Genomic DNA, 26,039 nt, shown 5'->3' with positions numbered 1-26,039 from the left:
ATATGGAGAACATCGATGTCTGTGCTGTGACAGAAACCTGGTTCAAGGCTCCTGAGAGCACCCCAGCACTAACAGGTTTCACCTCATATCATGCGTTCCAGCCCCAAAATCCGGACAACACCAAGAAAGGAGGGGTGTCCATATTCATAAAGGACACCCACACCTCAAGGTTGGTGGCAACGCATGATGCATCGGAGACCATCCAGGTGCAATTAACCATAGGCAAGACTGCTCTGCAATTTGTAGCATGTTACAGGCCACCCTCTCAAACTCAGGAACCTCACATGGCCTTCCTGAAAACATTGGAGGGGATAAATGTATCTCCAAACACCATCATACTAGGTGACTTTAACTACCCTAATATAGACTGGGAACACTACTCAAGCCCGAACACTCTAACCCAAAGATTCCTGGAGTTCATAAACTCAAATGCCATGGAACAACTAGTCACCATCCCCACAAGAGGAGAAAACATACTTGATCTCATCATCACGAACATGGGATCAAAATGTTCAACACCGGAAGTATACCCCTCACTGGTGAGATCAGATCATAAACTAATCTCGCTGGAGGTCCTCATCCCGCCCCACCTGAAACAAAAAAGACCACAGTGAAAAACTTCTCAAAACCGATTTCACACTTCTAAAAACTAGTGTGGTCTCCTTTAAGGCCCCTGAGCCAGTGGTAAACATTACTCAAACCGCTGAATCACTTACAAATGCCTTCTACCAGCACCTACAGGACTGCATGGATCAGGCAATCCCAAACAAAACTAAGACTCTCTGTACCAAAGGCAAGCGTCCAGTCTGGTGGACCCCAGCCATAAACAAGCTCTACAACAAAAGGAGGAAGCTACTACAAGATAGAGCAAAATCCTTGAAAGGTAAGACACCTTTGATCATTATAAGTAAAAACTAAGAGCTCTCATAAAATCATCCAAGGCAAATTTTGAGAGAAAAATCGCCAAGGACTCTAAAGAGAATCATAAGGCCTTCTTTAGCTATGTTAGAAACCTAGGAGGAAACTCCCAGATATGCTCAGAATTAGTTCAAAATGATGTGAAAATTACTGAACCTACACACATTGCCAACATACTGGCTGACAGGTTCAGTGCAAACTTCTCCCCTCCCCCAAAAGGAGAGATATGTATTCCAGAGGATTGTAGCCCCCAAACATCTCCAACGCCCAGGTGAGAACTGCCCTCACTAACGCAAAAACACAGCATCCATGGGACCGGATGGTGTCCCCGGCTGTGTGCTTCATGAACTCAATGAGGAATTAAACCCACAGTTAGGACAGCTGTTTAATCTTAGCCTCACCTCAGGATACGTACCCAAGGAGTGGCGCACGGCGACTGTGGTCCCACTTCATAAGGGCGGTGCCTCCACAGACCCTGGAAATTACCGCCCCATTAGCTTGACAAACCTTATCTGCAAAGCCATGGAGAGGATCATAATGGAACTCATAAATAAAGACATAGGGAACTTGCAGACTTTGGATCCAACTCAGTTTGGCTTTGTCAAAGGCAGATCCTGCCTCTTAAACTTGGTTGACTTTTTCGAGACAGTCACCAAGGCCATTGATGAGGGAAAGGCAGTCCATACAGCCTACCTCGACCTGGCAAAGGCCTTCGACACAATACCCCACTCAGGTATCATCGAAAAACTCATCAGCTTGAATGTAAACCCATACATCACAAGATGGGTTGCAAACTGGCTAAGTGACAGAACCCACAGGGTCAGAGTTGCTGGAGCCATGTCAGACTCAAAGCCTGTCACAAGTGGTGTCCCACAGGGCTCAGTCCTGGGTCCACTCTTGTTCGGCATCTACTTTTCTGAAGTACAAGCAAACATAGGAGGGTTATGGCTGACAAAGTTTGCAGATGACTGCAAACTGGGCGCCATAGTCGAAAACACATCTGACACAGATATCCTCCAGAAGGGCCTCACAGAAATGGATAACTGGTGCCAGAGCCATGGCCTGAAGTTAAACGCCAAAAATGCATAGTCATACCCTTTGGGAAAAACAAGGCTACCCCTAGCTACCATATAGGTGGCAATCCACTGAGCACAGAAAAAGTCATCAGAGATCTGGGGACCCAGGTTGACAGTAGCCTTCGTTTGACACTCATGTTGCTAAAGTAGTTAGGAAAACCTTCTATATCACCCACCTGATCATGAAGGGATTCACATCTAGATCAAGGGAGGTCATCGTCCCCTGTACTCATCACTTATTAGACCTATGATTGAGTACAATGCCCGCTCGAATGTATCTGACCAGACACCTGCTGCAGCTTGAAAGGCCCCAAAAGTTCCTCACCAAAAGGATAAAGGGTCTCAAAAATATGTCTTATGCTGCCCGACTGAAAGAACTCCTGCTCTATTCAGTCTCATACCGCTTGCTCAGAGGTGACCTGTGCCTGACATATAAGGCCATGTCAAACCCAGATTTGATGAATATGCTTCACCTCAAAAATCTAGATCCTCAGAACCACAAGGGCGGAGACTTAAACCTTGACACGGTTATAAATAGAACGTGCTGGAGGGACAGATTCATCACCCAGAGACTCCCTATGCTGTGGAACAAAATCCCGGTACATGTGAGGCAGAGCACCTCTCTGGTCTTGTTCAAGAGGAATCTTGACCAATGGATGGGAGATTGCAGATATACCCCAGGGATTACTTCAGCGTCACTGCTTGACAGAGGCACAGCAAAATGATAGGCATAGTTTTTATTCAAACTAAAGGGGTGGCGAAAGCCACATAACTATGGGCTAGGCTTATAAATGCCCTTGGGCAGATAGCCTAGTATGAACCTATGAACCTATGAACCTATAAGAGACAGATCTGCATATCAGTGTCCTAGAGATAAGAGCAGTACTTTTGATGTTGCAGTACTTTCAGGACTCTCTTCCTCTGGGTACGATTGCAGTTCAGGCAGACAACATGTCGGTGGTCTGGTATTTGAACAAACAAGGAGGAACCAAGTCTTACCCCCTTTGTCGTCAGGTTGTCAGAGTTTGGCAGTGGGCTGTTTCCACCCAGTGCTTTCTGTTGGCAACGCACATCCTGGGGAGATCCAACATGATAGCAGACAAACTGAGCAGGGCAATCTTGTTGCCTCATGAGTGGTCCCTCACAAAAGAAATTGCGGACAGGATATTCTGCAGATGGGGCCAGCCTTGCTACGACCTTTTTGCCAGTCACATAAACACGAAATGCAAAAGCTACTTTGCCCTGATTTCCCCTCCAGAAGAAGCTCCAATGGATGCACTCGTACACGATTGGCCTCCGGGTCTCCTCTATGCATTCCACCAATCCCGTTGATACCCAAGGTTCTACAAAAAGCAAAATCCATGGGAAGGACCATCATTCTTATAGCCCCTCATTGGCCTTATCAGATTTGGTTCCCCTTCCTTCGACTTCATCTTTTGGAGGATCCTTGGATTTTGGACCTAGTTCCAGACCTTCTGACACACCTGTTGGGGGACCTTCATCCATCTCTGCAGTCCCTGAAGCTGACAGCTTGGCTGCTCCAGTTCCCATCATAGCCAGGTTCCATAACCTTTCCAATGAGACAAAACAGATCCTTTTGTCCTCTCATAAATCTTCTACTAGAAAGCTATATCTTAGCAAATGGAAGAAATGTTCTATATGTGCTTCTAAAAATAATATTGATCCTTACCAAGCCCCTATGGCTTCCATCTTAGAATTCTTGACTATGATTTTTAACAAAGGATCTGCAGCAGCAACTGTTCGAGTTCAGTTGGCTGCTTTCATCTTGGATTTGAAGGATTGAATATCATGTCTCACAAGTTATCCAAAACCTTTCTCAAAGGGACTTTTCATATTAGACCACCTGTGAAATCTCCCTATTCTCCGTGGAATCTAAATGTTATGCTTTCACGTATAATTCTCCCGCCATTTGAACTAGCTTCATCTTGTGATCTCAGATTTTTGTCTTGGAAGACCATCTTTCTGGTAGCTATTACTTCTGCCCACAGAGTGTCAGAGCTTCAGGCTTTATCCATCAAGCCTCTCTATTTGATATTTCATGCTGACAGAGTATCACTTAGAACAAATCCATCATTCTTGCCCAAGGTTTACACTGAAACCAACCTCAACCAAGTTATTGATTTGCCAGTTTTCTTCCCCAGTCACTCTAACAATTTAGAGTATATTCTGCACAAACATGATGTTCACAGACAGTTCAGATTTTATTTGGATAGAACAAAAGATTTCAGGAAATCAGACCAGCTTTTTGTTTAATTCTCAGACTCCAGCAAAGGGAGACCAGTGGCTAAAACAACTCTGTCTAAATGGTTATCTGATTGTATCACTTTTACCTATTCAGCTGCCAATATGCCTTTACAACACAAGATTAAAGCTCACTCAACCAGAGCAGTTTCTACATCTGCCTTTTCTGTCAGGCTTCCCATTGATAACATTTGTGCAGCAGCCACTTGGTCAAAACCTCATACCTTTATCACTCATTACAAAGTTGATATGGCCTCCAGGGACAGGGCCTCCTTTGGATCCACGGTCCTGAGAAATGTACTCCTGTGAGCCATCCGAGATTGATGGTGCCTGGGACGCTACCCATCAGTAAAGAATGAACGGCGAGATTGAAAACTTCACATAAAGAAGTTATGTACTTACCATAATGTTCCATGTGAGTTGTTCATCTCACCTTCATTCTTACTTCCCTCCCTCCTACCCCCTCTTGGACTGATAGATGACCGAGATGCTGAATCTGTCCTGGTTACTCAAAACTTCTATTCCTTTTCTCTGAGAGTGGAAGAATGACATATGGTATTAGTATATGCAGCAAACAAGATGTGAGGTAATTCACAGGTGCATCATGGGATAGGGACTTGACCTCGAGCTATTTGAAGACCTCAAGCTTTGCATTTGGCCATATCGGAAGCCGAGGGATCGGCTCCGAACCCACCAGTAAAGAATGAAGGTGAGATGAACAACTCACATGGAACAGTAAGTACATTAATTCTTTTTCTCTTACATCCTGCTTGCCTCTGAATCATCATTGTTCTGTTAATGTTGTCAAATGTTTGCCTTCCCTGCATAAAACCACACTGATCCATATCTATCAATTTTGGCAACACCTTTGCCATTCTTTTTGGTAGTATAGACATAACCATTTTATAATTGTTTGTACAGAACTGAACTGAGATGGGTTACCAGCCACAACTCTGAGCTGAGATACCAGATGACTAGATGATTCTGAGCTTCCAAAAAAACATACGTCGCTTGTTTTTTGCTTATTTATACTATTTACTTTACTTTTTTATTGCCTGCTGCATACTTTGATACCGTATTTATGTACTGTGTACTGAACTACACTGATCTGATCTTATCTATGTCTTCATTCATCACCACAGGGCCTTGGATCCTAGCCAGCAATAAGCAACAGACAGATCCAAGGCTCTGGTTCCTCCCTCTCCCATAATGCCCTGTTGCTCTCTAATCCCCAGATCTCGTTTGCGGTGCTCATGGTGTAGACATGTTCCTACTGGCTCTGGCCAGCTAAATAAAACTTTTCAATTTTTCTCTTAAATTTGTTTCTGGCTCGTAGTGTTTAGTGTAGGGTAGTCTTGCTAGCTATCTTTTATAGAGTAGTTCCTCCCTCCCATTAGCTATTTAGTATATTTGTGTGTGTGTGTGAGTGAGAGCTTTCGCTCCCTTTTTCTACTGGTAGCCATTAGGGCTTTCTACGTTGTAGTAGAGTTAGTGAGGGTCTTAGTGTGTGTGTGTAATATGTCTGATAGGCCTGCTGGATTTAAGAGGCGCTCCTCGTGTGGTCGGCAAATGCCTTATTATGATACACATGAGGAGTGAGTTTATTGATTGGGCACTCTGCACCTGGAGGTTGAGTGCGACCTTTGTGCCACATTTAACCCCAGAGCTTTAGCAGAGCACTGTAACAAGTTGCTCCCTTTGTTTCCCCCCTCGAAGGCTTCTTTTTCAGACCATAAAAGGAAGACCCCTTCTTTGCCAGTCCCCACCAAGAAACCATGGCTGTCAGATCCTAAGTCCTTAGATCTGATCCCAGCCCAGTCTGCCTTGGATCTGAGGTCTTCAGAGCCAAGAGTCATGGAGCTTTTGGTTAGGTCCATGTCCTTTCCAGATCAGAGGCCCTCTGATACGACCAAGGTGGGGCCAGCCCTGGGTCCAACCGGTTCATCGGATATGGCTGCTGAGCCAACTAGGAGTTCGGCTCCAACAGGATCATCTGATCTGATCATGATCTTGGTGGTGCCTTTAGTCCCTTCCACCTTCTAGCAGAGACCATCATCGGCTCTGAGGCATCAGATCTGTTCCTTGGAGCCTGGCAGCAGGTGAGGGAGGTCTCCTTCCAAGTCCACTCACTCCTTTTCCTCCTCTACATCATCTAGGACTCTTTTTACCCTCAGACATGGACAGGATGATGAGTTTTCTCAAGGCCCAGGTAGAGTTGCTTCTCCTGCCCATCCGGCCAGGGGAACCCCTTCCCCTTCAGCTTCTCATTCTCCTCACCCAGCCCCTTTGGGTTTGGGTTCCAGGGACCAGGAAGCTTGCATTCAGATTCTGACAAGGTCAAGCATTCCTCTTTTCTTGTCCCCACCAGGGTCCCTGGCTTATTCTGTTCCTCCACCCAAGGAGCAGGGTGAGCCCTATGCCAGAGTGGACGACACCAGCTCTGCAAGGGGGGGGGGGTACCATCTTTTTGGACCAATCCCTCCTTCTTGGTGCTTCGACTTTCAATAGCTCTGGGCTGGTATCATCTAGGGGTCAGGGGTGGTTTCTGGGTGCATTTCTCCCTTCTGGAGGACTTCACTCTTGATGGGGGACAGGCTCACTTCCATACCCTCAGCCTTCCAGGTGGTAGAGAGGACTTTCTCCAGGTCTGGACTTTCCTCTGCTGCACCTCAGGGTCCCTCCCAGTCTCTCTCTCTACCTCAGCTGGCGAGGCCTGTCATCCTGTCCCAGGTCAGCCCTCCCGATCGAGCTTTCAGGGGGGTTCCTCCCCTTTGGGAGTCCCTGTCTCTTCCGAGTCATCCCCAGAGCCCCCAACAAAGGAGGTTCATCATAAGAGAAAGTGCAAGAGGAGGCACTGTGGAGTCCCTTACTGAGGATACGGACCTTGAGGAAGGAGATGAGTCCCCCAGATCTTTGCACAATGATGTCTCCTTTTGAGACATCTTTGAGGTCCTAAAACAAAAGGGCAGATGGTCTCCCCAACCGCTGTCTTCGGAGGAATCTGTATTTCCGAAAGCCTTTGAGATGGGCCCGTGTACCTTTTGGGTGTTCCCCCCTGCTGACAAGTTAGTGGACCTGATTGCTAGCAGGGCCTGGAAGGAACTGTACATGGTGGAGCCTGTTCCAAAGAGGGCTGACAAATTCCTTAGCCTCTCTGCGAACTGTTTATTCTGGAGTTAAGAAGTACCAGTCTATGCCATTATGGTTGCCGCCACCACGAAGAGGGAACTAGTAGAGCAGAGCTTCATGGTCCTTCCCTCGGATGATAGACCGGTTTGGGAAGTGTGTGTACAACTTGGCTACCTTTGGACTGAGGGTAACTATAACTGTATGGCACATTATCTGCTTCCAAAGGGATTTGGTTCAAGAGCTCTCCACCTCCCTTGCAGAGTTATTGCCAGCGGATAACCTCAAACAGGTGTCTCCCAAGCATGCCACTATGACCTCTCTGGCAAATTCCTCGATGAGGCTAATCTCTGATGCTGTGGAGGCTACTTCTCAAGTGACTGCCATGGTTATTGCCTTGCGGCATCATGACTGGCTATGCCTGTGTGGGTTTGCATAACCCCTTAAGGCATTGTTTACTAATGCCCCCTTCAATGGTTCCACTCTCTTTGGGCCTTCCATCAGGGACACTTTGACTTGCAGCGAGTAGGAAGGCAAGACACTGTCTGTGGTAGGAATCAAGCTTTTGGCCCCCAAGAGGTCCTACTTGAAGACCCAGCAGGGAACCAGGAAGATATTGTTCAGTAAGGCGCAGTCTTCCTTTCAAGATGCTCTGGATGAATCCTCTTCCAGAGGCAGGGGTTTCAGCGGACACCACTGCCTTCATAGCAGGGGGATCCACAAAATTAGGGCTCCAGAGAACCCTTCTCTAAGCAGCCCTTTCAGTTCTTTTGAAGCATTGCCCAGCTTCTCTGCCTTGGAAGCAGTCCGGTGTCGCATTTCCCTTCACCCACTAGCCTGGATAAAAATCACTTCAGATCAGTGGATGTTAAATATCGTTTCCAGGGGCTGTTTCATTCCCTTTTTGGAACCCCCTCCAGTGAGAAGTTCTCTTCCCAATGTTCCGCCCAGTCAGAGAGAGTTGGCCCTCAAAGAAGTTAAACAACTTCTTCTGAAAAGAGCCATCCAGGAGGTCCAAGCAGGACAAAGAGGATCCGTTACTTAGTCTTGATTATTTTTAGTGCCAAAAAAGAAGGGGGACTTATGTCCTATTTTGAATCTCACCAAGCTCAGTCTTTCAGTCAAGAAGTCAAAGTTACGGATGGTCACTCTGCAGTCCATTCTGCCACTATACGCAGGGATGATTGGATGTGCTCATTAGACCTCCAGGATGCGTACTATCACATCAAGATAGACAGGTGTTCAAGGAGACTTGTCTGCTTCTGGCTATGGGGCCAGTCATTATTAGTTCAGATCCCTACCTTTCAGTCTCACCACAGCCCCCCAGGTGTTTACCAAATGCATGGCAATGGTAGTGGCTCACCTGCATTTGCAAGGGTTCCAGGTCTTTCTGTATCTCAACAATTGGCTCCTCACCGCACCTTCAAGGCATCGACTGACTCAGGTGAGTCAGTATCTTCTTACCTTCTTTCACCAGCTGGGTATAACTGTCAACCTCGCAAAATCCAATCTCATTCCCTGTCAACAGTTGGAGTTCATAAGAGTGCAGTTGGACTCCGTGTCGGTATTACATATCTGCTTCTGTGCAGAATTCAATTAATTTGGGAACAGTTTACACAGATTTTGGACCTGCCTTGCCCTTCAGTTCTTCCAGTTCTTCAGTCTCTCTGTTCCATGACCTTGGCCATTCTCCTTGTCCGTTTGGCCAAGTACCACATGTGGGTGTTCCAGTGGACCTTAGTAGTCCAATGGTCGTCTCTTCATCCTCTATCTATGACCATAAAACTGATGCCTGTGTGCAAACATTACCTCCAGTGATGGCTTCAGTCATAGGCTCTCTCTTTAGGCAGGCCATTTTCTCTCCCTCCACCCACGGCCACTGTGACCACCGATGCCTCCCTCCTGTGGTTGGGAGGGGGATTTTTGGGGGAAACCATCCAAGGCACGTGGTCCCCAATAGAGAATAAGTTGCATATAAATGTTGTAGAGATGAGGGTAGTTCTCCTATCATTGCAATCCTTCCAGGACTGCCTCCCTCGAGAGTCGATTGCAATAGAGACAGACAACATCCCTATGTCAACAAACAAGGGGGAACACGCTCTTACACATTGTGCAGAGAGGCCATGAGAGTGTGGGAATGGGCTATGCCCTCTGGCTGTTTCCGTATTGCAATGCACATACCCAGGGATTCCAGTGTGTTGGCCAACAGGCTCAGGCGATCTATCTTGAGTCCTCACGAGTGGTCCCTCAGTCCTTCAGTGACTAATCAGATTTTCCTCTGGTGGGGTCAGCCGTGCTGTGATCTTTTTGCCTCTCCAATTAACCACAAATGCAGTAGGTATTTCGCCCTGATCCCCCTTCAGGGGGAGTCTACAAGGGTTGCTGTAGTCCACAACTGGCCTGTGGTTCTCCTCTATGCTTACTCTCCTCTCCCCTTAATACCCATGGTCCTGCAGAAAGCTCATTGCCTGAGGACATGTTGCCCCTCATTGCCCCTTTCTGGTCTTGTCAACCATGGTTCCCCTTCATCAGGTTTCATCTGAATTATCCGCCATGGATACTGAACCCTGTCGGGGCTCCCACTTCCAAACCTTCAGATCCTTCACTTAACTACTTGGTTTCTCCAGTTCCAGTGATAGAGTCCAGGCTAGCATCCCCCGTTAAACACATCATTTTGGCCTCCCAAAAACCCTCTACCAGGAAAGTATACAGCAGTAAATGGAAAAGGTTTTCCATCTGGGCCAGGAACAGGAGTCTGGATCCTTTTTCTGCCTTGGTCCCTGATATACTTTTGTTCTTGTTCTCCCTTTTCCAAGAGGGAGCATGTTTTTCCACTATTAAACTTCAGTTGGTGGCAATTTTTTAATTTCACAAGAGCTCTGAATCCACCTTTTCATCTAGGCTTTGTAAGGCATTTATAAAAGGGGTTTTCCTTCTTCGTCCTCCAATTAAGGACCCATCGCCCCCTTGGGATCTTACATTGGTTCTGCATTCTCTAACTAGGAGCCCTTTTGAACCTGCCAGTTCCTGTGATCTCAAGTTTCTGTCTTGTAAGAAGAACTTTCTGGTTGCTATCACTTCAGCTAGGAGGTTTTCTGAATTGCAAGCTCTTTCCATTTCTCCTCCTTATATGACCTTTCACAAGGAGAGGTTTTCTCTGGGAACAAATCCCTCCTTTTTTCCCAAAGTTGCCTCTGAGTCGACCCTTAATCAATGCATTCAGTTCCCAGTGTTTTTCCCAAACTACTCCAACAGAGGGGAGTATATCCTTCATACCCTGGATCTTCACAGACAGCTTCGGTTCTACTTGCATAGGACTAAGGATTTGTGCAAGTCAGAACAGCTTTTCTTAGCCTTCCCTGAGAACAGGGGTGGCCTTACAGTCTCCAGGGTTACTGTTTCAAATTGGATGTCTAGCTGTATCTCTATGATCTCCATCTGAATCAACTGGAGATTCCGGGCCATGTTAGAGCCCATTCTACTAGATCTGTGGCCACTTCAGTCTTTGTAGCATGGCTTTCTATTGATGATATCTGTGCTGCTGCCACTTGGTCTAGTCCTCACACCTTCATATCCCATTACAAGCTGGATTTAGTTTCTAAGAGTAGGGCTTCTTTTGGCTGCATAGTGCTTTGGCATGTCCTTCCTTGATGTCTCCCAGGATGTTTGGTAGAGATCTCCCAGGATGTTTGGTAGCTGGGGACTCTGACCTTGTGGTGATGAATGAAGACATGGATAACATCATATAAGGAGTTGTGTACTATAACTTGGCATCTGTGTTATCGTATGTCTTCATTTATCACATTCCCCACCCGCCATCCCCCTCCAGGTTGACTAGTGGAGGACGTTGGTATGAGTTTCTCTCTACCTTGGTAGGAATAGCTCAGGAGTATGGAGGTAAACTCAATCTGGGGATTAGAGAGCAGCAAGTCATTATGTGAGAGGGAGGAGCCAGAGCCTTGGATCCACCTGTTGTATATTACCAGCTCAGATCCAATGCCAGATCTAAGACCCTGTGGTGATGAATGAAGACATACGATAACACAGATGCCAAGTTATGGTAAGAACATAACTCTTTTTATACTGTAATTGTCTGTACTACTGTGCCTGTTAAATTGAATTGTATTACTGTTTCCACTGTTTACAAAGCTTTTTTTGCTGTTTTCACTGCTTTAAAGCTGTCTGTTCTGCTTGTTCTGGTTTTATTGCCAAATAGTGTTTAAATAACTGATATATTAGGTGGTTAAAATGTTCTTTAGAGCCTCCTTGCTGATATTCTTCTATTTTAAACATTTTTAGTGTCTCACTGCTATTTTCCTGCTGTGTTAAACATTTTCTAGTGTTTCCCGCTGAATCTAGAGTAGCTAGTAGCTGCAGCATAGTCGAGATACAGGCTTACTGCATCTGGGTTTGTTTGTAGTGGTTGTTTGTTCTGAGCATGTTTTCCAGGCCATCTTGGATTGAAAGAGGCCTATCTGCACTTTAGTGTGAGGATTGTATTGATTGGACCTTGTCTGGTAAAGGGAGGTCAGTCTAGGGCTTGGAATAAGCATCCTTATTGGTTCTTCTGAATCTTTTTAAAGTTTTTTGCTTTTGGTGTTTAGGCCCTGCATTTGAGCAGGTTTCTTCTTGTTTGTATATTATGCAGTACCGCAGCAAAGCCGGACAGTTAAATTCAACAATTTTTCCCTTAGATGCTACTGTAGTACACTAGTGTAGCCCTCATCGTAAGTGCTTTCCCAGTCAAAGAAATACTGCTAACGAGCTATTAATCACCAGCAAAAAAAAAAAAGTAATAAAATAAAACCCCAGGCAGAAATATCCAACTAATGAGCTCCTCTGTGAACGATTCTGAAAAGCCCCCCCCCCACCCAGTGACAACAGTTTTCAACCTAGCATTATGGACAGTTGAACTACTCTTGTTTCTCCTGCCAAGCTTGTTGACTTGAGTCTCTTGAGGCACTGTAGCAATTGCCTTATGTACACCGACAACCATCTACTAATAACTCACTCTAGTACAGAGTGCAAGAGATGTATCTACACCAAGAATCTTGAATCCACACTGTCTCGCCCTCGAAACACTAACATGGAAAAGGTTAACCCACCCACCACTGCATGTGCACATAGTACCATTACTCATACACATAGTACACATTAAACACAAAAATCTACATACGCGGAGGTTCTCTCAAAAAACTTACCTAAACACCACAGACCTCCAAAACACAAGACTGCTACAACTATCACAGTCCCCACAGCACCCACGACACATAACACCAGTGTCTCACCCATCAAGCCCGTAAGGTGAAACACTCAAAATCCAAATTTTCTTGTCATTGGAGACTCAATAGCAAGACACATGGATGTCCCACTCACCAAGCTGGACAAGGAGAAAGTCAGTGGCTGCTGCCTGTCCGGTGCCAGGATTCATCAGTTCATCAATGCACTCAGGTCTGTCAGCAACAAGTATCATTATGACTCTGTCATAGTTCATGGTTCATGTTGGTATGAACAACATTAGCTCTACCTCACTGGACTATATGAAGAGAGGCATGGTTGAGCTGTCTATGTGTCCCAGGCAGGTATGTCCCTAACCTTGACCACCATACTAACCACACCTAGAAATGATGCTGCAGTTGTTTGTCTTTCGGCTTTTCCCGGTTAGAGGTCGCCACAGCGGAACTCCGGTCCGCTAATGATTGGCAGTTTTTTTTTTTTATGGTGTCGAGTTGCCAGCCCGACGCCCAACCTTCAACGAAGGCATGCCCATTCAACGCATGTCTTTCAAATGCCCATTCGACCGCGGGGAGGACATGCAGACTCTACACAGAAGGCACTCCCCACCCAATCCGAGAATCGAATGGGAGAACCTCTTGCTGTGAGGCAACAACGCCACCGCTACACCACCGCGGAATGATGCTGCAGTACAAACAAAAAAATATTGGTTTCAGTAATTGGCTTAGTTTTTGATGTCAGATGGGATCCAGTTCCTGTCAGCCTGGGAACCCATGGTCGATAAACCTCGTTGCTTTGCCAGAGACAGTTTGGACCTGGCACCTCTAGGCTTTCAGCTGCTGGCAAAGGCTCTTGCCTCCCCCCATAGTGCTTTTTTTTAGGCAAGGTCTTTAAAAAAACAACATTACATACATGAAATTAGCCCACTAAAACAAAATAAGGGTCAAGCTGCTAAATGCTAGGATCTTAAACCAAAAAGTGCACTCCCTGGAAACACTTCTTTCACTAGAAGATGTAGATGTCTGTGCAGTCACAGAAACCTGATTCAAGGCCTGAGAGAGTACCAGAGCCTTGCAAGGCTGCAATGCCTTCCACACCTTTAGACCGTAAAATGAACTTGTGAAAACCAAAGGAGGCAGTATTTCTATCGATATTAGAGAGAAATTCACCTACTGTCTAGTTAGACTGGACAACTCCATGGAGTTACTCCAAGTCCAGGTTGAGGTGGGTAAGACCCCTCCCCCCCACTTAAGTCATAGCTAGATGTTCTTCGTGTTTCACTGTTGCAGTCATTACATTTGGGTAATCTGCTGGCAGGTTGCCCTCAGTCGGCCTGAATATCAAAGTCTTGGGTCCTGAGTTGGTTGATGTCCTCTTCCATGACATCAGGTCTTCAGGGGTATAAAACATGCAGCCGATGCCATATTCTTTAGTCTTTCTTGCCGTGCGGTGCCCGAAGCAGAAGCAGTTCGCAAGTGCCGGTCGGCCGACTCCTGAAATTTTTGCATTTGAGTTTCAGAACCGAAGTCTTCAATTAAAGCTAAGTACCCCATTGGGGAAACTTTTTCTTGCTCCTTACCGATGTCAGTAAAAGTTAATAATTGCATTACTTGTGGGAAGCAAATACCTCATAAGGATTTCCAATTGTACTGTATTCCTTGCCTAGGCCCAGATCATAACGTGTCTTGCTGTCGATTTTGTGCTAGATTTAACCAACGCACTATTAAACGTCAGTATATCTTTGCTTCATAATATTTTGGAAACAGATTTAACTATCCTGAAATGTCGTCGTATTGCAATCCGACTACTGGAGTTCATAAAAAATGCAAAGAAAAGGACAGAGACAGACTGTCGAGGTCCAAAACCGACTAAGCTTCTCCTAAGCCAGTCACCGGTTCGCTGGTACTCAGTGAGGCACTTTCGCAGCCCTTGATACCCGCTACTTTCGAGTCGCAGGCCTCTACCAAGACCCATGTGGAGTCCGGCATGCCACGAGATTTGCAAAGTATTGTACTTGCGGATGTCTCTCCATCGGATGGGTCTGGAGCCGGTGAGCAGGCACCGGCTTCTGAGGGTGTTTTCAGGCCTCAGCATTTCTATATAAAACCAACGCCAGCTACAAAGACAAAGGCAACTTCTAAGGCTAAAAAAAGATGCATGAGCCACGTGCTCAGGCCTCCATGCCCAAAAGACAGACGATCAAAATGGCTGAAGACTTAATTACCTTGATCAGGGGTACCCAACCCCCCCCCCCCCCACGATAAGAGGCCTAGGCAAGACACTGATTATGAATCTTCAGATCAGGTTTCTATTTCTTCTGATTCCTCTTCTGATCAGGAATTTTCTATACCACCCTATGAGGATTCAGATGCAGAGGAATCCATCCCATCTGCATCTCCTCCTGAAGATTATTCTTTTGGAGAAACCTTGCATACTTTGAGGGAACATTTTCATTGGGAGAGTCAGGATTTCTCAGAATCAAAGAAGAGGCTTAGGGATTTCCTTCTTCTTCCTCAGCACAGGCCTTTGGTCATTCCTCCTGTATTAGCCATTGTTGATGATGTGTTTTTGGAATCAAGCATGACTCCAGATTCCCTACCTCCAGCTCCTAGTAAGCCAGACAGATATTACAGGGTTCCTGACTCCCACAAATTTTTATTCAAAAATCCTGCTGCCGACCCTGTCATTATCTCACAGGGTCCCAAGGGTGTAAAGGCCTCAACAGCTAAAATTCCTACCCCATCTGATAGAGATTCCAGGGTGCTGGATAGATGGGGAAAGAAGGTTTATATGTCTGCAACCTTGGCAATTAGGGCCTTAAACTGCCAGTTTCATATGCTTAAATGTAAACAGCATGTTATGGGATTATTGAAGCAGAAAATTATGTTGATTTCTGAATGTGTGGAAAATAAAGAATTACATGAATTATTACATGCAGCAGAACAGGTTGGAAAGCATACTTTGCAATGTGGTTTTGATTCCTTGGAGGCCTCCTGCAGGGCCACAGTTACTGGATCTCTGTTTAGAAGGCATGCCTGGCTCAAGGAGCAAAATTTGCCTGATCGTGTTAAAGCTAAATTGTTGGATGCACCCTTACAGCATGATACTCTGTTTGGTAATAAGGCAGAAGAGGTTTTAAAGAAAATGGAAGACAAACCTAAGTCTATGTAAACTGTAAAAGACTTCTTACAAGTGCAGACACCAAGATTCAGTAGACACTGGCCTACAAAAAATTGGTCCTTTCCTGTGTCTGACAGAGCCTCAAGGGGCAAATCCAGGCGCTCAAAAGGCTCTAGACACCAATCACAGGGTTCTCACAGGTCAAAGCAATGGGATGCCTCTACCTCCAAATCTGGAGGTAACCAAGCACAACCCTGCAGTAAACAGTCTCAATTACTTCCCTCTGCCATCACCAAGCACTTATCTTTTGGCAGCCCCCTTAGGGGGAAAATTAGCACTTCATGCTCAAAATTGGCAGTTAATAACACAGGACAAGTGGGTATTAAACACAGAATCCCAGGGATACAGATTTCATTTCCATACTTTGCCAATTCCAAATGGTTGGCCAGACCTGCCACAAAATCAATGGGCAGAGGCACAGAAACAAGTTATGTCCCTCATGGATATGGGCCAGTACCAGAACAGGAAAAAGGGCAAGGATTTGACTCAACTGTTCTTGGTACCCAGAAAAGACACTGCCTGGTGCCCAATACTGGATTTATCGACTTTGAACACATTCTTGGACATCCCAAAATTCAAAATGCTGACTTTGCAACAGCTTCTGCCCATGCCGGGCAAGAACACTTGGCTTCTGACTCTAGATTTAATAGAGGCACACCTGCTTATCCCAATAAGGGAATCGTGCAGAAGATACCTCTGTTTCAAAGCTGATTTTATGCATTACCAATTCTCTGCACTACCCTTTGGCTTATCTACTGCACCCAGGTTCTTTACAAAATGCCTGGCACCAATAATTGCATTTTGCAGACAAAGAAGCATACAAATCTATCCTTACTTGGACGACTGTCTCATTCAAGCAGAAAACAAGGACATTCTTCTCCAACATCCGGCGTTTGTAAAAAGGCTTGTAACATGCCTAGGGTACACAATAAAGGAAAAGACATCACAACTGGTACCCTCTCAAAAGATTACATTCCTGGGTGCAAGCTTGAATACAACTGCCCAGATGGCTTACCTTACGCCAGACAAACAAAGGCAACTGACTATTTACTTCAAACAGATGGCAACAAAAACCCCAGTTATCTGCAAGACAAATTCTGCAGGCTTTGGGGTTCATGGCATCCTGCATTCTACTAACTCCATATGCAAGACTGCATATGAGGAAACTACAGTGGTATCTAAAAGGTTTATGGAGTCAACATTGTCACAGTCTGGAAACAATGATTCCTCTCATTCCCTGCCTACAACAGGAGTTTCTTTGGTGGGCAGAGACATGTCACCAGAACATGGGATGGTCTTTCACTCTACCCCCTACCACCCAAACCCTAATGACAGACGCATCAGGCTATGCTTGGGGGGCCCACCTGGCAGGGAGATGCATTCAGGGTATATGGACCCCAAAACAAATGCATCTGCATATCAACCAGAAAGAGATGTTAGCTGTTCAGAATGCCCTGACAGCCTTCAAGGACTTACTTCATCCAGGACAACTACTGATAAAGACGGACAACACCACGGTGATGTGGTACATAAACAAGCAGGTGGGTACACATTCCTACCCCCTTTGCAGACTAGCTATGGCATTGTGGGACACAGCCTTGACTTACCAAGTACATCTTCAAGCTCAATTCCTGCCAGGAAAACAAAATACTCTGGAAGACGACCTAAGCAGAAATCTTATGGACCCTCAGGAGTGGAAACTGGATCCTCAAGTATTCAGCATGATAACAGAGAAATGGGGGAGTTCGGACATAGATCAATTTGCCTCTCCCCAGAATTATCAACTGGACAAATTCTGCACAAAGAGTTATCACAGACAAGCATGGAAAGTGGACGCCCTTTCCTTCAGTTGGAAAAACCTATCAGTCTCTACCTTTCCTCCTCTGCCCCTTCTTCCCAAGGTATTACTAAAGGTCAGACAGGAAAAACCAAAAATGATTCTAATTGCCCCGGACTGGCCTCACCAGCACTGGTACCCAATTCTAAGGAATATGTCTCCTCTCCCTCCGTGGTACTTGTCTCTAATACCTCATCTACTGTCCCAGCAGAGCAATCAAATTATACACAATCAGCTCCAAACTCTGAACCTGGCAGCATGGCTGATCATGTAATTATTCAAACAACACCTCCCAGTAAATCTGTGATGGATGTCATTTTGGAAGCCAGAAGGCCTAGTACTAAAAAATCTTATGCTGACAAATGGAAGAGATTCTGTGCTTGGAACCAAGCACAAGGTACTGACACAGCAAAGCCAAATATTCCTCAGATTTTACAATACTTAACTGAGATGCTTGACAAGGGCCTATCTTTTTCATAAATAAAAGTCCATGCCTCAGCCATTTCAGCTCATTACAACACAGAGTCCTCCTATCTTTTCTCATCCTCTGCTAAAACAGTATCTTAGAGGGGCCAAAAATTTAAGACCTCCCAGAAGATCACCAACTCCTGCATGGGACCTGAATTTTGTGTTGGAAAAGCTCTCCCTGCCTCCATTTGAACCAGCAGCTACTGCGGATATAATGTTTTTATCTTGGAAAACAGCTTTCCTTCTGGCAATCACTTCAGCAAGAAGGGTTTCAGAACAACAGGCCCTCATGGCTGTGGAGCCTTTTATTACATTTTACCTGGACAGAGTGTCCATCAGGACCAATCCTTCCTTTATGCCTAAGGTGGTATCCAATGTGGCTCTTAACCAAACTATTCACCTGCCAACATTTTATCCAAATTCGCAGAACAATGGGGAGCAGATTTTGCATTCCTTGGACTTAACACAGACAACTAAGATTCTACTTAAAAAGGACCAAATCTCTAAGAAAGTCTGAGCAACTACTGGTGGCATTTGCTGCAGGGTTAGAGGGGAAGGCTATTTCAAAGCAGACTATTTCAAAGTGGATAAGCCACTGCATTCATTTCTGCTGTTTGCATCATGGTAAACCGGTGCCCAAGGGTATCAGGTCACATTCCACCAGGGCTGCATCTACCTCAGCAGCTTTTCTCAGGGGGGTGCCAAACAAAGACATTCTAGAAGCTGCTACTTGGAGCTCTGTTCATACTTTTACAAAGCATTATCATTTGCCTCTCCAAGTCCAGGGCATGCTTTGCCACTGCAGTTCTGCAGGGCCTTATAGCCGCTCCTAATGCTATTTAGCTCCAGCCTTCCATCCATAGCTTTGGGATTCTACCCAAATGTAATGACTGCAACAGTGAAACACGAAGAACATAGTACAGTTGTGTACACTTGCCATAAATGTAGATGTTCGAGAGTATTCACTGTTGCAGTCCGGGTTACCCATCCGCCTTCCCCCTTCTTTCTACAACTTCTGTTTCCGTCACTATATGCTACAGCCTTTGTGGTGTATTTGCTTTTAGATGAAGGTAAAGTTTATGTTGTTACAATTGCATTTGTATATAGATATATTTTTGTATACATATATTTTTGCTCCCCATTTGGGGGGCACCTGACATCTCGGCTGCATGTTTTATACCCCTGATGACCTGACGACATGGAAGAGGAGACAGCAACCGACACAGGACCCAAGACTTTGATATTCAGGCTGACTGAGGGCAATCTGCCAGCAGATTACCCAAATGCAATGACTGCAACAGTGAATGCACTCTAACATCTACATTTATGGTAAGTGTATAAAACTGTACTTTATAGATCTCCTCCATGTGTCACAATGCCCACAAAGCGTACTTGACCAAACTGGAGACGATCCATATTTTACCAAACACTCTAGTTATGGGGAATTTCAGCTATCCCACCATCAACTGGAAAACCTACACTAGCACCAACTCACTAGCACAAAAGTTCCTTGACTTTGTTAATTCAAATGCCCTGGAACAAATTGTTCATACCCCGACAAGAAGAACAAACATTCTTGATCTGGTCCTCACTGTCATGTCAAATAGATGCATTGCTGCAACCGTCGGACACTCATTAGTTAAATTTGACCAAAAAACAGTCACCTTCGAGCTGGCACTAACACCACAACTCACAAAGGGTGAAATCAGACTAAAAGAATTCTCCAAGTCAAACTATACCCTCCTAGGCAAAGGTATAAGTGCGTTCCAAGCCCCAACTTGGAAGTGATAACTACACCGAAACTTATCCTAAAGCCCTGTAAATTACTTGCATAAATGTATAAACTTGGCTGTTCCAGAAGTAATCAAAGCTAGAGCCCCAAGTAAAAACAAGCTGCCATGGTGCATGTCCAGCATCAGCAAACTTTACAATAAACTCAAAAAGTTGCTGTCCAACAAAACAAAGGCAAGGGCCCAACAGTGGAAAAGCACCCTCCTCAGCCTCAACAGGCAAATAAAACAACTTGTGTAATCCTTTAAGGGCTGCTTTGAGAGATAAGGCATTTTACAGCTATGTACGTAGCCTAAAAGGTAGGACCCAAGCATGTGCAGAACTAGTGACCAACGGTATCACACACACTGACCCCACAGAGATAGCAAACCTGCTAGTAGATAAGTTTTGTGAAACTTTCACTCCCTTATCTCCCCTCCTAACTTATCACAAACCTTTAACCCACCCTACATATCTGTAGAGTAGGTCCTCAAAGCCTTGTCCAAGGCAAACATCACAGCCTCTATGGGGTCAGATGACATCCCAGGCTGTCTTCTGAACAGGCTAAAATATGAACTAACATCACCATTAAGTACCCTTTTTAGTCATAGCTTAACCACAGGCATAGCTCCTGTGGAATGAAGAACAGCAACATTTACTGCCCTCCACAAAGGTGGTTTAGTAACAGACCCGGGTAATTAAAGACCCATAAGCCTGACCAGCCTCATCTGTAAGGCCATGGAACGTATCATTGTGGACCTCATAAATAAAGACAATAGGCAACCTCCAGACCCTGGATCCTACCCAATTTGGCTTCATCAAGGGCAGATCCTGCTTGTTAAATCTGGTGGACGACTTTGAAAATATGACCAGGGCCATTGACGAGGGCAGATCTGTGCACACAGCATACCTCGACTTGGCAAAGGCTCTCGACACAATCCGACATTCAGGCACTACTGATAAACTTAGCAAACTGAATGTAAACCCCTTCGTTGTAAGATTGGTTGCCAACTGGCTCACAAACCAGACACACACTATCAAACTGGGTGACTCCACATCAACCAGCAGACCTGTTACCAGCAGGGGTCAGTGCTGGGCCCCCTACTGCTTGGTATATACTTCTCAAAGGTTTAGGTCAAAACTAAGGGGCTGTGGCTGACCAAGTTTGCAGACAACTGCAAACTAGATGCAATCATTGAATCCCCAAATGATGTCAGTATACTCCTGGAGGGTCTCACACAGACAAACAACTGGTATATTAGTCATGGTTTCAAACTGAATACAGAGAAATGCATCATCATTCCTTTCAGCACAAACAATGTTTCTTCACACTATCAAATCAACAACAATACTCTTAAGTACTCTCAAAGTGGTAAGGGACCTGGAATCACAAGTTGACTGCAACCTAAACTTAGACCACCATGTGTCTAATGTAGTAAGGAAGGCTTTCTACGTAGCACACTTGATTAGTAAAGGCATCACCTCAAGAGTAAAAGAAGTTATAACCCCACTTTACTCGGCACTAATCTGATCCCTAATTGAATATAATGCCCCATTCAGCATGTACTGTACAAAGCACTTGGAGCAACTGGAGAGACATCAAAGTTTTCTAACAAAGATTATCAAGGGACTCCAGCATATGCCTTACACAGACTGACTAAAGTCCTTGTTACTATACTGCACGTCATATAGACTTCGTAGGGCAGACTTATGCATGACCAGCAGAGCAGTCAAAGACTCAAACCTAATGAAATTGCTGCTAAATCAAACAGGACTAGGGCTACCCATTCTAGGTCCTAAATATGACCTGCAACTTAAATAGGGCATGCTGGAGGGGCAGATGCATCTACCAGCGACTGCCACATCTTTGGAACAGGCTACTAATTCATGTGAAATGGAGCACTTCTGTGACACTTTTTTGCTCACTGAGGAAGGCAGCATTGCCGAAACTGGTCTGATCTATTTGTTAGTCAGGTGTATTTTTTAATACACCATGTATTATTTATAATATATTTTTCCACACCGGATTTTGCTGGCTCTGTTTATTTGACATGTGGTATTCATGATTTTGAGCCGTTACACTAGCCGTACTTGCGGGTTTCTTATAGTATCTCTTTTCAAGAGGAACCTGGACAAGTGGATGTGGCACCGTAAATTCTTAACATGGATAGCGCCCACAACCCTCCTGGACATGGGCAGGCATCACTAAATACAGTCTTCGGTACTGACTAGCATTTTCATGGTATTAATTGGGATGAAATGGCTTGGCTGAAAATGGCCTCCAGGTCGATAGCCTAGTAATCTCCAATGATAATCATGGCTTAAAATTGAAATGGATCCATATGAAGCTGGGTCGCATGGGTCTTCAGCCACCACAGCTTTCTTCTAAGATGTTAGTGCTTCCCTTCCTTTTAAAATACTGTCAAACAAAAATTTTCAGATATTTTTCACTTTTTCCATAACTTCCAGAAGAAATCAGAATGTTTGGGAAAGAGAGTATAAACAGCATCAGGAATCTTTGAGCTTGGATTACTTAGTAGGAGAAAATGTGGTGATGTGATATGTGCACAAGATGCTACAGAAGAAAAGTGAAGGGGTGGAGCTGAGGTGCAAGGGCAGATGAAGGAGAAGGGATGTGGTTAGTAGGTACTTAGTTAAACTTGGACCTGATGTTTTTTTTTTTTTAACTGAGAAATTGTTGATCCTTGAAACAGATGCCTGAGTGAGTGCTGGTTTGTGAATTCACAGATTCCAGGATGTCTGGAAGAGATTGGGCAATCCAGGGTGGTTGGAGACAGTGTGTGCATATCAGACAAATCAAATGGGTAGACTAGGTACACAAAATGGTCCTCTTCTGCTGTCCTCATATGTAATGCAATGTTAAAACAACATGTTGGGTATACTACAGTAAATGAGTTACACAAAACAGAAATGGAGAATAGTAGGCGAGTTTAGATGATTGTCATTATCCCTATGCTCCTAAGCATTTACTGAGCTTTAGGAATGTCTGGGGAGACCCAAACTGGTATTTATATTACTACAGATCTGGAAACTAAACTAAACTGACAACAGTTTTGTAAGATGGGTTGACTGGCTACCAGTGCTGATAGCACTGCTCATTCCAAAAGTACTTCACAGTAATTCAGGTGAAACAGCACTGTTTTAACCAATAGATTTATAAATTATAGTAGAATAGAGAAGTGTGAATAGCATTTGACTTTTAAACAAATTATAGGAAAAAAACTGCAGAAAGCTGAAAGAAAATCTCATATTGCCAGCAATGCAAAATATGTAATGTGAAGTTGTTCAATCTCACCGTTCATTCATCACTGATGGGTTCGGAGCCGATCCTCAGCTCCGACACGACCGACTAGCAAGCTCAGAGTTCTCCAGTAGCTCAAGACCCCACCCCTTATCCCATAATGCACTGCAGGAATTACCCCCAGATCTAGTTTGCCACGGCACGGATCTCTTGGTTTCCAGCTTGGCTCAAGACTTTATTGGGAGTTTTTCAACTTTCAGCAAGTTATATTTTTTTCTTTTTTATATACCCTTGTTCTATTCTTAGTAGCAGATATACTAGTTAGTAGATAGTAATTTTTTTCTGTGTTTATACCCCTTTCCTCAGTGTTATCTATCTTGTCTTCAGCCTTTTGACCTTAGAATTAGTGATTAGTCAGTGATCCCCTATGGGACTGTTGTTGGATCTCTTATTACTGTTTGTAGCTATTTAGTTGTTGGTGCCCCTTTTGGGCTGTGTGTGTGTGTGTGTTTGTGTGAGTTACTTAGTTTTAAAGCAGCTCTTAGTTAATCGGTGTGCTTGAGTTGTGTAGTGTCTGAAGATAAGGACAAGCATTCAAAGTCTGGGTTTAAAAAGTGCCCAGACTGCAGTCAGAAAATGTTGGTCACAGATGCCCATGTGCAGTGTGTTTACTGCTTGGGCGAGGTACATCTGCAAGAGTCTTGCAGCATATGTCATTCCTTTAGAGTGTTAGTTGAAAGGAAGTGGAAATTGATTGATAGGGGTATCATCAGACACCCCTTTTCTGAGGCATTGTCTGACCAGGATGGAGCCAGTAAATCATCTAAATCTTCTAAGTCTTCCACTGATTCTAGATCCAAAAAAGGGAAGAGGTCAGAGAGTGTGGTGACTTCGGCTCCACTGCCCTTGGAGCCGACAGTCTGCTCTTTTCAGAACCGGGACAAGGCTTTGGAACTGGTTTCCAAAAAACCTCCTTCCATATTGCTCCAGTCGGCTCTATCTGTCCATTCTTCCAGGTCCTCTGTCAGCCTATCTGATCTGGATATGGACCGGCTGGTTCAGAAACTCTTAAAGGCACCAGGCCTTGTTAAATTGCTGTCAGCTTAGACACAACCGTCGGAGCCAAAGACCACTACCTTTGAATTGTCTGCTCCTCCTCCGAGCCATATCGGACCTTCAGAGCTGGAGGAGGCCAACCTGATGATTATGGATCCCTTGGAGCCGATGCCTGCTCCAGTGTCATCGGCTCCATCTGCTCGGATGTTCTCGGAGCCGACCGGGGGCTCTAGGAGCTGACACTCTCCGGTCGGGTCCGGGGAGGATAGCCACACCGACTTGTCGGTGCCGACTCTTCCTCTCGGGGCTCGGCTCCTACCTCGGGCTTGGAGCCCACGGCTTTGGTGCGGGAGGAGATCGCGGCTCCATTGGAGCCATCGACTCCTTCTCATCGGAGCCGAGGTGCATTCGATGCCATGAGGCGAGTGTTGTCTCCCAAGACTTCCTCATCTCAAGGTCTGGCCTCTTCTTCCTCTAAAGTGCCTGTGTCTTTTTCTGTTTCCTCTGGTCCTCCCAAGCATAGAGACCCAGAGTCTCAGGTAGCCACACAGGGCACTCCCTGCTCTTCTGAGACCTCTCCTGAATTTCCCCCTGAAGAGGTTCCCAGGAAGAGATTATACAAGAGGAGGCATTTGGACCCCCCCCCCCAGGAGTCTATCACATCGGACATCGACCTGGATGAATCAGAAGGGTCCCCCAGATCCCCCTCTGAGGACATCTCATTTGCGGAGATTCTTGAAATCCTTAGGCAGAGGGGTGATTGGCAGTCCAAGCGCCCTATTGAGGACAAGTCTGTTCTCCTGAAGGCGTTTGGGTCTCAACCTTCCACCTCTTGGGTATCTCTGCTCTATGATGAGCTTATGGATCTGGTCTCTCGTAGGGCGTGGGAGTCTCCAGAATCTATGGAACCTGTTCCTAGGAGGCTTAATAAGTTTATTTCAGCCCCTGTGGATAAGTAACAATAGTAAGCACCACCAACCAGGAATGAACACGAACAATGTAAATGCAAAATCCCGACACAGTTTATTGTCCACACTAACGCTTGTACAGATACAGCACGTTTTCGTCATCAACTTCATCAGTAAATGAAAAGCAACCACATCCATCTGTATTTATACCCTTCCTAATAACATTAATTAAAACAATTCAATCAACATTAAAAACAACAAGATTAATAAAATCAGTTAATTCCACATACAATAAAAACCTATAAACCAAAATAGTTTTGTAACTTCTTACATTTAATGAATATAATTTAAACACATTTAATACCCATGAGGTATTAAATTTTAATTTTACATTTAATGAATATAATTTAAACATATTTAAGACCCATGTCAGTGGTCTGGTATGTGAGCAAACAAGACGGGACCAAGTCTTATCCCCTTTGCCTGGAAGCCCTCAGAGTATGGCAGTGGGCACTGTCATCCCAACGCTTTTTCTAGGCAACGCACATCCCGGGCAAATCCAACTTAATAGCGGACAGACTGAGCAGAGCAATCTTGTTGCCCCACAAATGGTCCCTCAAACAAGAGATTGTGGACAGGATCTTCTGCAAATGGGGCCAGCCTTCCTGCAACCTCTTTGCCAGTCACATCAACAACAAATGCAGAAGCTATTTTGCCCTAATTCCCACGCCAAGTCACTCCCTGAGGGATGCTCTTGTCCACGATTGACCCCTGGGTCTCCTCTATGCATTTCCACCAATTCCCCTGATATCCAAATTCTTACAGAAAGCAAAGTTACTGGGATGGACAATCATCTTCATAGCCCCTCATTGGCCACGGCAGATTTGGTTCCCGTTTCTTTACCATCATATTCTGGAAGATCCATGGATCCTGGACCCAGT

The 26,039-nt window shown here is 45.0% G+C and overlaps 1 protein-coding gene across 4 annotated transcripts in view; it reads left to right on the top strand.

Moving 5' to 3' along the window:
• SCN8A (sodium voltage-gated channel alpha subunit 8) overlaps positions 1–26,039 on the top strand; it is a 1,580,263-nt gene that overhangs the window by 547,823 nt on the left and 1,006,401 nt on the right. The gene's annotated exons all lie outside the window — the stretch shown is intronic.

This window comes from Protopterus annectens, chromosome 9.part0 (genome assembly GCF_019279795.1).
Source record: "Protopterus annectens isolate FY-2018-M chromosome 9.part0, PAN1.0, whole genome shotgun sequence".
NCBI lineage: Eukaryota > Metazoa > Chordata > Ceratodontiformes > Protopteridae > Protopterus > Protopterus annectens.
Note: the sequence above shows the minus strand (reverse complement) of the source record. Positions and strands in the feature narration are given on the sequence as shown.